Source organism: Hemiscyllium ocellatum, chromosome 49 (assembly GCF_020745735.1).
Source record: "Hemiscyllium ocellatum isolate sHemOce1 chromosome 49, sHemOce1.pat.X.cur, whole genome shotgun sequence".
Classification (NCBI taxonomy): Eukaryota; Metazoa; Chordata; class Chondrichthyes; order Orectolobiformes; family Hemiscylliidae; genus Hemiscyllium; species Hemiscyllium ocellatum.
Genome location: NC_083449.1, coordinates 15,463,298 through 15,483,535, shown reverse-complemented (window position 1 = coordinate 15,483,535; position 20,238 = coordinate 15,463,298).

The window sequence follows — 20,238 nt, the reverse complement described above, 5'->3', positions numbered from 1 at the left end:
GCTTCCTTGTTTTCTTTCTTTATTTCTTTCCTTCTCTCGTTCTTTCTTTCACTCCTTATTGCTTATTTTCAGTAAACGTCAGCTCGAGGATTTACAGTGCTCGACATTCGTGAGGATTCTAGAATTTGCGTTCATTTGTCAACATTTGTAACAATTGAACACTTACAGAATCGAGTCTTGTGAGTCAAAGCGACCAGTAGGATGGAAGACAACGCAGCAGTAGACAATAGGACAGAAATGCCATCAGATGGAAGCGCGGTGTGGGAGGGCAGGACACTCCAGAGATAAATTCCCCGAAAAGCACAGCTCCACTCAATTCACTAAACATTGATTTCTTTTCACTGATGGGTCGTCAGTGACCCTGGCAGTTCTGTTATTTGTCGCTCTCATAGTTGCCTCATTTGCAAATGTATGGGGATGCGAGTGAACATCTAACGGAACCATTTGCTAGCCAGGTGCTCTGGGGGTCCCCACAACGAAACGATTGGGAGAGAATTCTGGGATTTTTGCAAATCAGGGTGGTGAGTGGATCAGAGAGAAATTAGCAGGGCGGTGGAATTCCTGTATATCTGCCGCCGTTCACTTTCGAGATGAAAGTGACCATGGAAATGGAAGGAGCGGCTTATTATACACCTGTTCATATTTGACATTCGCTATCGACTTAAACTGTAAGATTCTAAAGGAGGCGACTGCATTTATGGGATTTGTTGGAGTTTCATTCACCTCCATCCCCCAAATTAGCGACAATATCATTCGTACTGCGCAAAATCTGTAATAAGACACATGACACGACATGTAAGCAATGCGGTGGGGGCTTTATTCACGATTCAATAGAAATGGAGAAGGTTTTATTGGAATGTACACATTCACGAGCGAATAAATTGCAGAGCCAGCAGCTAGCTTCAGCCACAGTCTCAGATGCACCTTGGTAGCCCGCACGTATACGCTTTCACGATTCATTTTCAGGCGACTTTGCAGCACTTGAGAAGCAATAGGCAGAACGCGTCCACCTCGACTTGACCCGGTGGGCAGTCTCCAACTCTGCATTTCCCTCCAGCCTGTTGGCAGGTCGGGGGCCCACCTGGAAAGCAAAGATGAGGAGGTAATTGATGAAATGGTGAAGTAATTCTTATCTTAAAGGAACCATTACAAATGCTTCTGAACTAAAATAAATTCCACACTCATGGGAAATAACTGCAATGATTCACCAAATGCTGTGAGACTGGAGGGTGAACTTGCAGGACAGTCCCCAGAATCACAATCCAGAACAAGCTCATGTTCTGGCGACCTGTCTTTGAATCTGTCAATGGAAGGTAATGAAGTTTGAATGACGTTCAAATTGTGAAATGAAACTAGGAAATACCTACTCAACTCATATCCTTCAGGAAAAGTAAACTGATATTCTTATCATTTCTTCTTTACATGACTGCAGAGTCACAGAAATGTGATTCACTTCTGAATGTCCTATGGGACCATAAGGAAGGTGCAAACAAATGTTAGCTTTGCCAGAGATGCGTCCATTCCATGGCCGGCTTTTGTAGATATCAATTGATTCTTTCTAAGCATTTGTAAATCGATATTTCTGTGTATAATGCAGAAGTTGCAGGATCAGTTCATTCCAAAAAGGAAGAAAGATCCTAGGAGGAGGCATGGGTGGCCATGGCTGACGAGGGAAGTTAAGAAACATATAAAGTTAAAAGAGAAAAAGTATAACACAGCAAAGATAAGTGGGAAAACGGTGGACTGGGAAGATTTTAAAGAACAAAGAGGATTACTAAGAGGGAAATATGCAGAGAAAAAAATGAGGTATGAAGGTAAACTGGTCAAAAATATAAAGGAGGATAGTAAAAGCTTTTTTAGGTCTGTGAAAGGCCAAAAAATGGTTAAGACTAAAATTGGGCCCTTGAAGACAGAAACAGAGGAATATATTACGGGGAACAAAGAAAAGGCAGAAGAATTGAATTTGTACTTCAGATCTGTGTTCACTGGGGAAGACACAAGCAATCTCCCTGAGGTAACAGTGGCTGAAGGACCTACACTTAAGGGAATTTCTATTTACCAGGAATTGATGTTGGAGAGACTGTTAGGTCTGAAGGTCGATAAGTCCCTGGGGCCTGATGGTCTACATCCCAGGGTACTTAAGGAGGTGGCTCAAGAAGTCGTGGATGGCTTGGTGATTATTTTCCAGAGTTCGATCAGTTCCTGCGGATTGGAGGGTGGCTAATGTTGTACCACTTTTTAAGAAAGGTGGGAGAGAGAAAGCAGGAAACTTTGGACAATTTAGTCTGACCTCAGTGGTGGGAAAGATGCTGGAGTCTATTATAAAGGATGAAATTACGACACATCTGCATAGTATGTTAATGATATAGAAGATGGTATTAGTCATAACATTAGCAAATTTGCTGATGATACAAAGCTGGATGGCAGAGTGAAATGTGATGAGGATGTTAGGAGATTACAGGGTGACCTGGACAAGATAGGTGAGTGGTCAGATGCATGGGCAGATGCAGTTTAATATGGATAAATGTATGGTTATCCACTTTGGTGACAAGAACAGGAAGGCAGATTACTACCTAAATGGAATCAATTTAGGTAAAGGGGCAGTACAAAGAGATCTGGGTATTCTTGTGCACCAATCAATGAAGGTAAGCATGCAGGTACAGCAGGTAGTAAAGAAGGCTAATAGCATGCTGGCCTTCATAACAAGAGGGATTGAGTATAGAAGCAAAGAGGTGCTTCTGAAGCTGTACAGGGCCCTTGTGAGACCACACCTGAAGTACTGTGTGCAGTTGTGGTCTCCAAATTTGAGGAAAGACATTCTGGCTATTGAGGGAGTGCAGCGTAGGTTCACGAGGTCAATTCCTGGAATGGCGGGATTACCTTACACTGAAAGATAGGAGCAACTGGGCTTGTATACCCTTGAGTTTAGAAGTCAGAGAGGGGATTTGATTGAGACATATTAGAGTATTAAAGGATTGGACACTCTGGAGGCAGGAAACATGTTTCCACTGATGGGTGAGTGCCGAACCAGAGGACACAGCTTAAAAATACAGGGTAGACCATTTAGGACAGAGATGAGGAGAAACTTCTTCACCCAGAGAGTGGTGGCTGTGTGGAATGCTCTGCCCCGGGCCGCAGTGGAGGCCCAGTATCTGGATTCATTCAAGAAAGCGTTGGATAAACCTCTCAAGGATTGTGGAATCCAGGGTTATGGAGATAAGGCAGGGAGCGGATACTGATTAAGGATGATCAGCCATGATCATATTGAATGGTGGTGCAGGCTCGAAGGGCAGAATGGCATACTCCTGCACCTATTGTCTATTGTCTACTACAGAAGAGAATGTAGTTTTCAGGGGATGAATCACATTCATCTGACCTTCTAAATGCTTCTAAAGGATGTTTGAGGAAACATGGACTCACGTTTAAAGAGAGCAGGTGGTTGCACTCCTTCATCAGCAGTGCCCAGCTGCACTGTCACCAAGAATCCAAGAACTAAGAACAGGGCAGTTCTCATGGTCGCTGATTTCTTCTTTCTGCACTATGAACTAGCTGGAGAATTGGAACTCCTTATATGATAACGCAAACTACATCGCTGTTAATAATTGCAAAAGCAAGGAACGATTCCGTGATGTGTATGAGAAAGGATCATTTCGCTCATCAGTGAATCATCTACTGAGATTTAGGAGATCTGTTAGTGAAGAGACAGAAATGAGTCATGATTAACCTGGTGAAAATGAGCAGGAGCTCTCTGCAGTTACTCAGCTAAGTATAATCAAATAAGGAGGGCTAACATCTGACCATTGTTCCAGAACTGAAAACCTCAAAGGGTAATGTAAATGCTCTTCTTGTTCATCCCGTTGACGTGGCTGATCCAAATATATTGTACATCTCTAATTATTCAGTGGGACTTTGAAAAGACAAGCACATTGCAGTGAGTTTGTAATCCCATGCAGCTGGTTTCCTTCCCTGGAGGACATTGAGAAACTCATCAGTGTGCACCCCGCCTGCTGCATATGGTTACATAATATCTAAGATGGGTGATCACTGTTTTTTTGGACAGGCAACAGTGTAAGACCTGCGTCGTTTGGACAACAATGCGATGTCTTTGAAGCATAGCGCTCATCAGTGTGCCAAATATGCATTGTCTCAAGCAATACCATATTGAAAGTGTTGCAATATCTCAGTGAGGGATGACGGATCCTTGGAAATTCAGCATTGTTCTGCCTGTGAAATATGTAAGGACTGCAATGCCGATAATGGAGGACAATTAATGTTTGGACGCTCCGGGGTGTGCAAGTTGTACATTGTTCACAATTCTGCAATTTCTGCGCTATCTTGTTACGAATACTTCGACACTCAGCAGTGCAAATGCCGTGTAATTTTTCACAGAAACACAAGTCTACAGGACTAAAATGCATACTATGTTTCAGGTCGATATTTTCCCACTCTGCTGTGTGCAGATGATTTATCGTCTGCAATAAGACAATGATGACAGCGGGGGATAACTGAAATTTGGACATTCAGCTGTGTGCATTCTGGGTATTGAACACACAGGCGCGCAATGAGGTGTTGGACCCTATCCAGCTTTATCTTGGGACAGCACATTGTTTGTTGAATTCTGCCAGACTGAATGGAGCCTTGTGGCCAGAGAGATCCGTGTTAAACTCAAAGTTTTAACAGACTAGTTATTTCCCACGACAACATAATCTCCAAGCAATTGATTGCATCACCTTTATACTTTATGAAAGCATAATCACACTTTACACAAACCAACTTTATACATATCTACTTATCTCATAGTGATGAATATCTAATTACTGTCAGAAACCTTACCATACTTTGTTCAGCCAAAGACTGCATCAAAACATTTGTCTCATTATAAGATGCGATTTCTTGGATGGAACTTTATTCTGTAGTCATCAGCCGGTATCATGAACATTGTCTGATTCGTAGCTTCTTCCTTCTTAACCAAGTTTATATTGCCATTTGTCTTTGACTATTTCTGTCCATAGCAGTGGCATAGTCCCCCACTCAGTTAGCAGGACGGTTGGGTTCTGATGCAGAAGAAGGCCAATAGCGCAGGTTCAATTCCCCACACTGACCGAGGTAGCTATGAAGGGCCCGATTTCTAATATCTAAGATGGGTGATCACTGTTGTTTTGGACAGGCAACAGTGTAAGACCTGCGTCGTTTGGACAACAATGCGATGTCTTTGAAGCATAGCGCTCATCAGTGTGCCAAATATGCATTGTCTCAAGCAATACCATATTGAAAGTGTTGTAATATCTCAGTGAGGGATGACGGATCCTTGGAAATTCAGCATTGTTCTGCCTGTGAAATATGTAAGGACTGCAATGCCGATAATGGAGGACAATTAATGTTTGGACGCTCCGGGGTGTGCAAGTTGTACATTGTTCACAATTCTGCAATTTCTGCGCTATCTTGTTACTAATACTTCGACACTCAGCAGTGCAAATGCCGTGTAATTTTTCACAGAAACACAAGTCTACAGGACTAAAATGCATACTATGTTTCAGGTCGATATTTTCCCACTCTGCTGTGTGCAGATGATTTATCGTCTGCAATAAGACAATGATGACAGCGGGGGATAACTGAAATTTGGACATTCAGCTGTGTGCATTCTGGGTATTGAACACACAGGCGCGCAATGAGGTGTTGGACCCTATCCAGCTTTAACTTGGGACAGCACATTGTTGAATTCTGCCAGACTGAATGGAGCCTTGTGGCCAGAGAGATCCGTGTTAAACTCAAAGTTTTAACAGACTAGTTATTTCCCACGACAACATAATCTCCAAGCAATTGATTGCATCACCTTTATACTTTATGAAAGCATAATCACACTTTACACAAACCAACTTTATACATATCTACTTATCTCATAGTGATGAATATCTAATTACTGTCAGAAACCTTACCATACTTTGTTCAGCCAAAGACTGCATCAAAACATTTGTCTCATTATAAGATGCGATTTCTTGGATGGAACTTTATTCTGTAGTCATCAGCCGGTATCATGAACATTGTCTGATTCGTAGCTTCTTCCTTCTTAACCAAGTTTATATTGCTATTTGTCTTTGACTATTTCTGTCCATAGCAGTGGCATAGTCCCCCACTCAGTTAGCAGGACGGTTGGGTTCTGATGCAGAAGAAGGCCAATAGCGCAGGTTCAATTCCCCACACTGACAGAGGTAGCTACGAAGGGCCCGATTTCTAATATCTAAGATGGGTGATCACTGTTTTTTTGGACAGGCAACAGTGTAAGACCTGCGTCGTTTGGACAACAATGCGATGTCTTTGAAGCATAGCGCTCATTAGTGTGCCAAATATGCATTGTCTCAAGCAATACCATATTGAAAGTGTTGTAATATCTCAGTGAGGGATGACGGATCCTTGGAAATTCAGCATTGTTCTGCCTGTGAAATATGTAAGGACTGCAATGCCGATAATGGAGGACAATTAATGTTTGGACGCTCCGGGGTGTGCAAGTTGTACATTGTTCACAATTCTGCAATTTCTGCGCTATCTTGTTACTAATACTTCGACACTCAGCAGTGCAAATGCCGTGTAATTTTTCACAGAAACACAAGTCTACAGGACTAAAATGCATACTATGTTTCAGGTCGATATTTTCCCACTCTGCTGTGTGCAGATGATTTATCGTCTGCAATAAGACAATGATGACAGCGGGGGATAACTGAAATTTGGACATTCAGCTGTGTGCATTCTGGGTATTGAACACACAGGCGCGCAATGAGGTGTTGGACCCTATCCAGCTTTATCTTGGGACAGCACATTGTTTGTTGAATTCTGCCAGACTGAATGGAGTCTTGTGGCCAGAGAGATCCGTGTTAAACTCAAAGTTTTAACAGACTAGTTATTTCCCACGACAACATAATCTCCAAGCAATTGATTGCATCACCTTTATACTTTATGAAAGCATAATCACACTTTACACAAACCAACTTTATACATATCTACTTATCTCATAGTGATGAATATCTAATTACTGTCAGAAACCTTACCATACTTTGTTCAGCCAAAGACTGCATCAAAACATTTGTCTCATTATAAGATGCGATTTCTTGGATGGAACTTTATTCTGTAGTCATCAGCCGGTATCATGAACATTGTCTGATTCGTAGCTTCTTCCTTCTTAACCAAGTTTATATTGCTATTTGTCTTTGACTATTTCTGTACATAGCAGTGGCATAGTCCCCCACTCAGTTAGCAGGACGGTTGGGTTCTGATGCAGAGGAAGGCCAATAGCGCAGGTTCAATTCCCCACACTGACAGAGGTAGCTATGAAGGGCCCGATTTCTCAACCTCACCTCCCCACCGGAGGAGTGGTGATCCTCAGGTTCAAAAACCGTAATTGGTGTTTCTTTCATGACAAAGCAGCTCTATGGTTCTCTGGGACAAGAACGAATTTATCCCAGCATTTTAAAATTATCATTTCATCTTACATTGTATTCCTTCAAGCTCTGGTGAAATGCAGTCTCATTTTGATCACTGTCAGCACGTGTTACCCATTCTGCACATTCCTGCCCACTCCTTCATAATCCTTGACTCGTTGTTATTCACGAGTCTGATTGTCTGTGTCTCTGAAATATTCAATAACACTGCCTCCAATGCTCTCTGAGAAGAGAGTTTTAACAAAGTCTCGCAATACTCTGAAAAAAGAAAATAAATCTTCTCATCACGGTAATAAAATGAAGATAATATACAAAAGGAAAAAAGATGTAAAACGTGTCTGCTAGCTGTACTTTTAAACAACCCTGTGTGAAGGGCGTATTGCTGCAGATATACCAATCTGATTGAGAACACATACAGAGAGCTTTGTGTGAAGTGTGTTTGGTGTCCTTACCTGATGAAGTTACATTCGAACCTGCTCAGATATGTTCAACATCAGTTACTCCCAGGGTGAAAGGCTTATATTATGTGGTTTTAACCAGTGAAATGAAAGGTGATCTTCAAGTGTTATACAGCAATTTGAGGAGAGTGGATCAGTTGCATACTCGATGGGTGTTTTTTGCTGTCCAAATTTGTTGCCATCAAGCTTTGTACTCTCGTAACAGAAGCACACTTCAGGAATTAGCCTGCTATTTGTTGTTGACTAAAGAAATCTGCCTGACTTGTTCCTATCGCTGAACCTGACCCCGTCTGAAACTTTACAATTAGCCATATCACCAACCCGGTTACATTTAAAATCTGCTGTGACCAGCGGATAAATGGGATGAGGCAAGGTATCCTCTCACCTCGGTCATTTAGGAATGAGGAAAAATTCACAAGTTGGGAATTCATTCAAGTTGGAGTTCTCTTTCCCTGAAATTTGTATTGGCTTAATCTATATGCTTTATCAAGTCTACCTTAGATTGATTTTTGATCGACAGGTCAATAAGAGATTATCCAATTCTCCGACCTTGTGAATCCTGAGATGAAGTCAGACACGGTTTGGATCAAGCCCCAGAGCGGAATGAAAATTAAAATTCTACATGGACTGTGTTTGAAGGCAGGTTGCCTGCACTTTTATTCCAGAATTTATTCTTATATCTTCATTGCTGGACTTTTTCTACTTCTCCATTTTTCCAAGTACAGTCAGTAAAAATCATGGTGTTTTTGTACCTGAAGAGGTGTAGGTAAAGTTTGACTGTTCTCATTTGAGGACATGAAAGAATAAAAGCTAATTCAACATCTAATTCTCAAGGTATGCATACTATTTCTGCAGTTGGGCAGTTTATGTCAGGTCAGCAGAGTTCAAAAGTGGTGAAGTTAATTAAAATATCCTTTGATCTTTGGTATGGTCTCACCTGAGACACTGTGTAATATTATTATCTCAGTGTCTCTCGGTGAGACTACCTCTTAGAACATTGTCTGCACTAATGGACTCTCTGTCTCTCAGCAATAATGTTAATTGGAGCACAGCGCTTAGTTTTGATGTTAACATTTTTCGCTTTGTACATACTCTGAGATATTTACACAATTATGACATCGTTATCCCTGGACAGACTTCACTTAGAGCACTATGCACCGTTTTATCATCGTCATTTCTCTTGCAGTTCGGTGAGAACTGTTCTCAGTTATGATACCAATATTTCTCAGCTCAACCATATTCAGCGAGACATCCACAATTATCAGATTAGGTTAGATTTTCTGTGGTGAGGAAACAGGCCACTTGGCCCAACAAGTCCACACCGATCCTCCGAATACTAACCCAACCAGCCCAATTCCCCTTCCATATACTTACCCCTGACTCATGCACTTAACACTATGGGCAATTTAGTACAACCAATTCACCTTGCCTGAATATTTTTGGAAAACCCGAGCGCCCAGGTTAATCCCACACAGACATGGGGAAAATATGCAAACTCCACACAAACAGTCACGAGAAGATTGGAATCGAACCAGGGTCCCTGGTACTGTGAGGCCACCAGAGCAAACCACTGAGCCTTCGTGTCAGCCTAGTTTGTACTGGCTACCATTAGGACACACCACACTTGGAGCTTTGGGCATAGTTTTCGTCTCCATATGTTTTTGCGAGATCTCACGTGTTTTATTGATCTTTGTTTTATTTTCCTTATTCCATTGACTGCCCACACACGCAACAACACAGTAACATTGTGCCTCTTTTTCCTTCGCTTGGTCTACACTAAACCAATGTGGGATGGCACGGCAGCTCAGTGGTTAGCACTGCTGCCTAACAACAACAGCAATCGATAATAACCTCAGGCGTCTGTCTGAATGGTGTTTGCATGTTTGCCTATGACTCTGTGGGGTTCTGCCAGATGTTCTGATGTCCTCCCACAGTTCAAAGATATGAAAGTTATGTGGACTGGGCATATCAAATTACCCACAGCAATTAGAGATTTGTAGATTATCTGTGTCAGTCAGGGGAAACATAGAAACAGAGAAAAATACGGCGCAGTACAGGCCCTTTGGCCCTCGATGTTGCGCTGACCCAAGCCCACCTAACCTACATTAGTCCACTATCCCCCATATGCCTATCCAATGCCTGTTTAAATACCCATAAAGAGGGAGAGTCCACCACTGCTACTGGTAGGGCATTCCATGAACTCACGACTCGCTGAGTAAAGAATCTACCCCTAACATCTGTCCTATACCTACCTCTCCTTAATTTAAAACTATGCCCCCTGGTAATAGCTGACTCCATACGTGAAAAAAGGTTCTCATTGTCAACCCTATCTAAACCCCTAATCATCTTGTACACCCCTCTCAAGTCACCCCTAAACCTTCTTTTCTCCAATGAAAACAGCCCCAAGTGCCTCAGCCTTTCCTCATACGATCTTCCTACCATACCAGGCAACATCCTGGTAAACCTCCTCTGCACCCATTCCAGTGCCTCCTCATCCTTCCTATAGTATCGCGACCAAAACTGCGCACAATACTCCAGATGCGGCTACACCAGAGTCTTATAGAACTGTAACATGACCTCAGGACTCCAGAACTCAATTCCTCTACCAATAAAGGCCAGTACGCCATATGCTTTCTTCACAGCACTATTTACCTGGGTGGCAACTTTCAGAGATCTGTGCACATGGACACTCTGCTCATCCACACTACCAAGTATCCGACCATTATCCCAATACCCCATTTTCTTGTTACTCTCACCAAAGTGAATCACTTCACACTTACCTACATTGATGGACAGTAAATGGGCCGGGGCGGGATTCTCTTTGGCGTGTCAGTGTAGATTGGTTGGGCTGAATAGCTTGTTTCCACATTGTAGTGATTCTAATAATGATCAAACGAGATTGTATTACGTGATGCAGCCATTGCAAGATACTTTGCAAATATAAATGCAAATACATTGGCAAATTGATTACAAACAGAATTTTCTCATAGTACTAAAACTTAAACTTGAACACAATTCCAGACGAAGTACCATGTTTTTCGCCATCTTTGAGTTCTTGAACAGTACAAAATGACCTAACCTTTTTATTGAGTATTTGGAAGTAGGAATTTTAAAGAAAACTGAGAACATAATTGAATATGTTGTCCCATATAAATACGATTTGCCAGAATTCAGCAATGTGAAATTATTTGATTTGTTTACATATTTGATGCCACAGCATGCCTTCAACAGATGTTTCGCTCGGTCATTGTTTTTACTGCAAACAACACATGGTGATTACTAAACTGGAGTGAATTTCCTCATCATTGAACATGTGGCTACCTGTGGTGGCATCCTATTATAAATTCAGCAATATGATATGAAAGCGGGGTGTTGCAATAAATGAAAACATAACATACATCTCAGAAACTGTAAGGAAATGTTAGAAATCAATCTTCAAGGCTGCTGAGACTGGGAGAATTAGACATTTTTGTGGCATCGTGGGACCAAGTAGTCAGAATGCGTGGTTAATCCTGAGCGAAAAACGAAAATGGTAGTACACGTCAGCTAATGAAAGTTGTGCCACGTCTTAGTGACAGATAATCATTTGCAGCTGTATGGACATAAATCCCATTAAGACACCTGTGGCAACCAATCACTTCCTTCAATGGTCTCCATAGTAACTATTTTCTTTAGGGCCCGGGTGTCCTTGGAGAAGGAGCACGCGGTGTCCACCAACACCCTGGAGTTGTTCAGGGAGAGGTGGGCGCCGCAGGGAGTGGAGTGCATCATTTCCCCCTCCAACTCTATTTTGATTTAGTCCCTGCCCTCCCCTTCACTGTTTTGATCACACAGCATTGCCCTTTGATGTGAAGGGCACTGCTCGTCACAGGCCACTCGGGTGTTTTCCTACTTTTCCTGGTGGTGGAAATTAAATAAAGATTTGTGCACTTTATGTCTCTCACTGTGTCTCACAGCTGCACACACACACACACACCATGGGTGCTGGAAAAAAAATAGGCACTACCGCAGTTAGGCGGTAGTGTGGGGGTTAATTAAAAAAAAATATAACCAGGGGAATAAAAAAAATCAAGATTTGTAAAAAAAAAACTAAACAGGAAGGGCACTGCCGGTCACTGGCCACTCGGGTGTTTAAAAAAAAAGAAAAAAAAAAAAATTAACTATTTTCTTTTCTGACTACCGAGGTTATAAGTGAAGGAATATTTACTTTTTATTATACAGACTGCTGCAGGCATCAAACGCAGACTCCATTGTGTCATGGATCACTTGCCCTCATGTAGTCAGAGTTATGTAAAACATAGACCAGGACTTTCGTTTTCCTCTGTATCTGTAAAGCGCTATTTTTTTTTGGAACAGTTTTGAATTGAATGATTTTCAACACAAATTGGTGAGTTACAAATCATAGCGACTAACTTCCAAACTGACAGCAAACCCTAAATTCCATGCAATTCTGGAATCTCCCACCAGTTGACGAATACTTCAATGACTCTGTGCTGTATCATGCATCACGGCCACTATTTAACTGTATAACTTGAATCAGTTATGCGCGTAAGAAGGCATTTCATTTCTGTCTCACGAAATCATCAATTCTCATCCATGTTACCACAAAAAAAAATCTTTGCTGTGCTCATGAGGACTACAAAATGCCAAAATTCAAATTATTTCACAATTAATGCGACTTGAGAAAAGTGCAATGACTGCCTATCAAAGAGTAACTGATGAACTTCACGTCACATTTGGCGTTAAGTGCAGATGGTAAACGTCATTTTATTGTACTGTTGTGAAACAAAACGTGTGCTTAGGTTGTTCATGGTATGATGTTGTACTTATTTACTGAATAATATAATTTTGAAAGCTGGAAATCCTTATAAACTAGAAATCGCCAGTAAAACGAGAAACTATGTTTAACCTTTCAGGCTCAATAAATTTCTCAGAAACATGCAGGATTTAGACATTAGAAGATTCCACACGAGTATGAGTAACCACCTGTTGGACTCATCGATAAATTGTCTCACTGTTAGCCGACAGTAAGCAAATCAACAACAATCAAAAATCCTCAATAAACATTGAAACTTAATCTTAAAAGAAACAAATTATTTTGGTGTTCTAACGTTGCAGTCTGTTGCAGTCCATACAAATAACCCCTCACTGGCTGATTGTTCATATTTTGAACGGTATGCAGCTCAGTGCAATTTCTCACCTGGCAGTGGAGAAACCGTTTATTTTCAGTGTACCTCCGTTTCTGCATCAATTACTTCCTGTTTCCTCATTAGAAATTCAGGGTTTTAAGGGAAGAATTTCAGAATCCTAAACAAGGCCTAAGGCCAACGATTCTTTTTGCTTTAAAGCAGGAAAGGTTTATAAGCATATTGCCGAGAGTAGAGATTTTGAATTATAAGGGGAATATCGATAGGCTGGGACTTTTCTTTCTAGAACATAGAAGGTTGAGGTTAGAAATCTTACAGAACTTTATAAAACCGAAGGTCATAGGTAAGTTGAACAGAAAGGGTATTTTTGCTTAGGGGTAGGACAGCTCAAAACTTGGAGGAATAATTTGAAGATAAGAGGAGAGATACTTAAGAGGAACATGAGTGTCTCCTTTTTCTTCAACACACTGCGTAGTATGCATTTGAAATTAACTACCAAATACATTTACACCATTTTAAAATACATTTGGAAAGCCTCATAAATAGGAAAGTTTTGGAGAGATATGAGACAAACACAGCCAAATGAGATTAGTCTTGCTTGGAAATTATCATCGACCTGAACGATTGGCCAAAGGATTTGTTTCCATGCCTTATGACTTAATGACGCTCAATCTCTATGTTTAATCACAACTTTTGAAAGACGTTATGTATCTCTGTTTATCATATTTTTAATCAGTTTACTGTCAGGTATCTTCCATCTTTTTTGTCGTTGTTTATTCCCTTTCTGTAATTAAGCAATAACACCCGGAAATATTACTGAAGATTGTGAGCCCTAGGAATGCTGGTACATGATGTGATGTTTTATAAATGCTGCAAGAATTTAAAACATTAAAGCATGGAACAGAAGAAAAAAATGCAAGTTTAGTACAGAAAGGGAGATTATTCAGCTTCATTGCCACAGTATTTGTTAATTAAATAATTAATGGGCCTGGAAAGGAATATAGATATCTCTCTGAAGTGTGATGGTACATAGAGTGGGAGGACCAAAAAGCGAATCCAACTTACATACTGCCATGAGTTGGAAAAGATCGCTCAGGGTTAAGACACTGTGATTCCTGTTGCATTGAAAAGTATCCTTTCGTTGTGAATCATATTGATGACCACGAACGTGCCAGGCAAAATGAATCGGCAACTAGACAGGTATTAATCAGGAAAAGTCAGCATGTTTCACTCGGAGGGAGTCTAAACTGACTACCTTGATTGATTTCGATTATGCACACACAATCTCTCTCATGACGATGAAACGGCAAGTGCCTGGGCAATAATTAAAATTTTCCACACTTATTAAGAAACTGAACGTGTATAATGGGGACCTTAACACAAAAGAAACAATGAACCCGACTGAAATTTAGAAACATCTTGAAAACTAAGCAGAATTGACTCTCAGACAATGAAAGCAATTAAAACTCACTTCTGACAACTGAGTTGGATTCCTGACTTGGAGATTGTGCAAACCATCGCTTTCACTACAGAAGGGAGAAGGGAATCTGGATTATAAATATCGATGGTTGTGTGAAACTGAAAGGTGTGATGCATGACGTCTCTCCTGTGGGTAATGAAGAAATTGCATCAGCGGTCCACACAAATGGGAAAACATTTGCTGGGTATCTGAATTTGCAATGTAGTGCTACAATTAATATCACATAGTGTTGAAAGTAAAAGCCTGGAGGAATGCACGGAAATGTCTAGATTGACCACCAGTGTATTAGGAATGGCTGTATCATTTTAGAGTTACCATCCAGGTGGATAGTGCTGTTAAGAAGGGATATGGTGTGTTAGGATTCATTCGGAGAGGGATTGAGTTCTGGAGCTGCAATTTCATGCTGCAACTATACAAAACACTGGTGCGCCCACCCTCCTCGCCTCGTATGCAAAATGATGATAGCCTCAATACACCCAATCATGTCCTTCTCCCGACTCGTGCAAACATTTTGCTGCACATTAACAGGAACATACTGTCCATAAATTCTCTTTATCTCGCTTGGACAGCCTCCCACTTGACAGATGTCCCTTTACCTGCAAACAGTTTCCCCCAGTCATCTTTTCTAATTTCTTCCTAATAACATCTAAATATTCCTTGCTCTAATTTATAACGTTAACTTGTGGACCAGGGCCATCCTTTCCCAGAACTATCTTTCAAACTAATACAATTATAGTCACTGGTCCCAAAGTGCTCCCACTGTAACAGCACAGTTACTTGCCTTGTCTTATTTCCTAAGGAAAGGATATTATTAAATGGAAAGAGTGAAGAAGACATTTACGAGGATGTTGCCTGGACTCAACACTCCGAGCGTTCGGTAGATTTCGGACAAGCTGCGACTTAGTTTTATTAGAGCCTGGGAGACTGGGTGGGAGCCTCAGAGAGGTACAAAAGATTATGAGAGGCATGGTTAGCTTGAATGCACTCAGTCTTTTCCCAGGGTTGAGGAATAAAAGACTAGAGGGCATCAGTTTAAGGTTAGAGAAGAAAGAAAAAAGGGAACCTGACGGGCAACTTTTTTTGAAACAGTGGGTGGTATGCATATGGAATGAGTGGTCAGTGAATGTGGTTGAGGCGGGTACGCTGACAAAATTTAAAAGGCATTCAGAAAGATACGTGGACAGGCAAGGTGATGAAGATATGGGCAAAATGCAGGGAATGGGATTGCGTGGGTGGACATTTTGGTCAGCATGGATCTGTTTGGAACAAAGGACCTGTTTCTGACCTGTAGGGCTCCATGACTCCATGTCTGTATGTCAACAAAGCATCCATTTTGCCTGTCTGCTAACATTCAGCTTGTTTCAGGACATTTCAATCAATTCTCCCTACAATTTGGAACACTACATTAAAAAAAACCTTGAAAGTTAGATAAAGTGTTATAAAATTTGTCTCAATCGTTTCCAAAGTTCTTCACTAAAAGTGGCTGGACACAACTCTACATCTGTGGTTAACACAGCTCCCACTGCGGGACAAATATCTAGCCCGGATTAATTGATCGATGCTCTGATGTTGTCTGCATAGCTCCCGGTGATGGACAGATGTCTACTCCGGATTGGGAGATCAAAGCACTGCTATGGTCTGCATTGTTCTCCATGCTAGACAATTATCTAGTCCAGGTTTATATATCAATGCATTGCTATAGCCTGCATAGCTCCCTGTGCTGGACAGATATTTAGCTCGGTTTGTAGATCAATGTACTTCTCTGGCCTGCATCTCTCCCAGTATTGGACTGATATCCAGTCCTTCGTTCATAGATCAATGCACTATTGTGGACTGCATAGCTCCCAGTGCTGGCCCGATGTCCAGTTAATTTTTTTTAATAGATTAATGGACTGGCGTTGTGTGCACATCTCCAGGTGATGGACCGACAGCTAACACGAGTTTATCAATCAATTCCCTACTGTGGCCTACATAGCTCCCGGTAATGGGCAGATATCTAATCTGGGATTGTAGATCCATGCAGAACAGTGGTCCGCATAGTCCCCAATGTTGGACCCATATCTAATTCGCGTTCATAGATCAATTCACTGCTATGGTGGTCGTCACTCCCCGTGCTGGTCAGATATATTGTCTGGAATAGTGGTGCTGGAAAAGCCAGCAGTTCAGGCAGCATCCGAGGAGCAGTAAAATTGATGTTTCGGGCAAAAGCTCTTCATCAGGTATTTTGCCCGAAACGTCGATTTTACTGCTCCTCAGATGCTGCCTAAACTGCTGTGCTTTTCCAGCACCACTAATCCAAGAATCTGGTTTCCAGCATTTGCAGTCATTGTTTTCACCTCAATATCTTGTCTGGGTCTGTATCAATGCCCTGCTGTGGTCTCCTGGTGCAGGACCAATATCTTGTCCAAATTATAAATAAATGCACGGTTTTCGCCTGCCGAAAACCCGGTGCTTGATGCATATCTAGCCTGGTTTTACAGAGTAATGCACTGCTCTGGTCTTCCTAACTCCTGGTGCTGGACAGACATCTAGTCTGAGTTTATAGATCAATGCACTGCTGTGTTTTGCATATCTCCGTGTGATGGACAGGTTATCAAGTTCAGGTTTGTAGCTCAATTCACTGCTGTGGCTTGTATCTCTCGCCGTGCTGGATAGATATCTCGTGATTCCTGCTGAAGGTCTTATGCTGTTCTTCTCCTGCTCCTCGGATGCTGCCTGACCTGCTGTGTTTTATCCAGCACCATACTATCGACTCTATCTCCAGCATCTGCAGTCCTCACTTTCTCCCCCTGGACAGATATCTCATTCGTGTTTATAGACCAATGCACTGCTGTGGCCTGCACAGTTCCCAGTGATGGACAGATACCTAGACTGGGTTTATACATCAATGCACTGCTGTGGTCGTCATAGCTCCCCGTGCTGGACAGATATCGAGCTCGGTTTATAGATCAATATAATGCTATGCTCTGCAGAGGTCCCCGTGCTGCACAGATATGGAGTCTGGGTTCAATGATCAGTGCACTGCTGTGGTGTGCATAGTCCCCTATGCTGTGCAGATACCTCGTCCGGGTTTATAGATCAATGCACTGCTGTGGTCTGCATAGATCCTGGTTATGTCAGATATCTATTCGGGCTTGATAGGTTAAAAAATGCAGCAGTCTGCATTGCTTCTCATCCTGGGACAGATATCTAATTTGGATTTGTAGATCAATGCACTTCTGTGGTCTGCATAGTCCCATGTGCTGAACACATATCTAGGTTGGATTCTCGATCAATGTAATGCTTGCGAGTCCAGCTTCATCAATGGATCTACTACCGCAGTCTGCATATCTCCCGGTGGTAGACAGATATCTCGTGCGAGTTTATGTTCAATGCACTTCTGAGTTCTGCACACCTGCCTGTGCTGGACAGACATCTTGTCTGGGTTTATAGATCAACACACCGCTGTGGTCTTTAAATATCTCGATGCTGGACACATATTTAGTGCAACTTGATAGATCAATGTACTGCTGTAGTCTGCGCAGCTTTCTAGTGCTCTCTAGTGATCAATTCACTGCTGTGGTGTGCATAGCTCGTAGTGCTGGACAATTATCTAGTCAGGATTTATAGATCAATTCACTGCTATGGTCTGCACAGCTCCCCGGTGCTGGATGTATATTTATAGAGAGTCCGGTTTTATTGATCCCTGCACTGTTGTGGACTGTGTAGTTCCCAGTGCTGGACAGATATCTAGTCCTGTTTCAGAGATCAATGGACTTATGTAGTCTACATAGCTCCTGGTAATAGACAGATACCTCGTCCGGGTTTATCGATCAGTTCACTGCAATGGTCTGCACAGCTTCCAGTGCTGGACAGATATCTAATCTGGGATTATAGATCCATGCACAATTGGGGTCTGCATATTTCCCGGTTCCTTCACAGATATCTAATCCGAGTTTGTAGATCAATTCACTGCTGTAGTCTGCATATCACCCGGTGCTGGACAGATATCTGGTCTGGATCTATAGATCAGCGCAATGCAGTGGTTTTTATAGCTCCCCCTGCTGGACAGATATCTATTCCAGTTTCAGAGATCAATGCACGGGTATGGCTGCATACCTCCCAGTGCTCGACAGATATTTTCTCCAGGCTTATAGAACAGCAAAGATTGGGAGTCAGCAAAGTTTTGGAAAGAATTCTGCGGGATAGGATTTATGAGTATTTGGCAAAGCGTAGTGTAGTTAAAGGCAGTCAGCGTAGCTTTGTGAGGGGCAGGCTCATGCCTCACAAGTCTTATTGACTTCTTTGAGGAGGTGTCAAGACAGATCTACGATGGTCGAGCAAAAGGTGTGGTGTAGATGGACATCAGCAAGGCATTTGATAGGGTTCCCCATGGTAGACTCATTCATAAAGTCAGGCAGTATGTTATACAGGGAGATTTGGGCATCTGGATTCAGAATTGGCTAGCTGACAGAAGATACAGAGTGGTTGTATTTATCAAATTCTCTACAGTGTGGAAACAGGTCCTTCAGCCCAACAAGTCCACAACGCCCCTCCAAAGAGTAACCCAACCAAACTCATTCCCTGACCCTATATATTCCCCTGACTAATGCACCTAAAGCAGTAGGCAATTTAGCATAGCCAATTCACCTAGCCTGCACATCTTTGGCTTGTGGGAGGAAATCGGAGCACCCAGGTGAAACCCCCGCAGACACGAGGAGAATGTGCAGATTCCACACAGACAGGCGGGAATCGAACCCAGGTCACTAGCGCTGTAAGGCAGTTGTGCTAACCACTGCGCTACCGTGGGAAAGTATTCTCCCGCGAGGTTAGTGTTGAGTGGGGTACCGGAGGATTCTGTTCTTGGGCCTCTGCTCTTTGTAGTTTTTGTAAATGACTTGCATGTGGAGGTTGAGGCGTGGGTTACTAAATTTGCAGATGACACAAAGTTTGGAGGTGTCATCGATAGTATAGAAGGCTACTGTAGGCTTCAGCGCGACACAGACAGGATGCAGAGGTAGGCTGAGAAATGGCAGATGGAGTTCAACCTGGATAAATGCGAAATGATGCATTTTGGAAGGTCGAACTCGAATGCTGAATATAGGATTATAGACAGGAGTTTTGACAACGTGGAGGAGCAGAGGGATCTGAGTGTGCAAGTACGTAGATCCATCAAAGTTGCCACCCAAGTAGATAGGGTTCTACAGAAAGCTTATGGTGCTTTGGCTTTCATTAACAGGGGTATCGAGTTTAAGAGCCACGAGGTTTTGCTGGAGAGACCACACTTGGAATATTGTGTACATTTCTAGTTGCGCTCATTTAGGAAAGATACAGAACAAATGAGGCTGAGACTTTCCCTCCGCCAGGACTGTGAGCGACAGATCCATCTGTGACAAGGAGTTTGGTGAGAATGTTTTCCACTTTCCCATCACTTCCACATTTTGGCTGCTGTGCATTTGAGGCCTCTCCTTGCTCATTCAGTGTGGGCCTGTGGACTCACTTCATAGATGAGGAACATTGAGGCCCCACACCCAAAGTATGTATTGTGTTCATGTCACCCTCAACGTTTCCTCCAATTTGTTTTCAGCATCTAGAGGAACAGAGTTACCACCGAGCAGTGATGAGGAGGGCAGTAGATGTCCAACATCAGGTAATTTCCGAGACTACCTTTGACCTGTTACCATGAGGTTTCCTGGGTTCTTGAATCGATCTTGGAGAATTCGGGGGCAACTCCTTTCCTG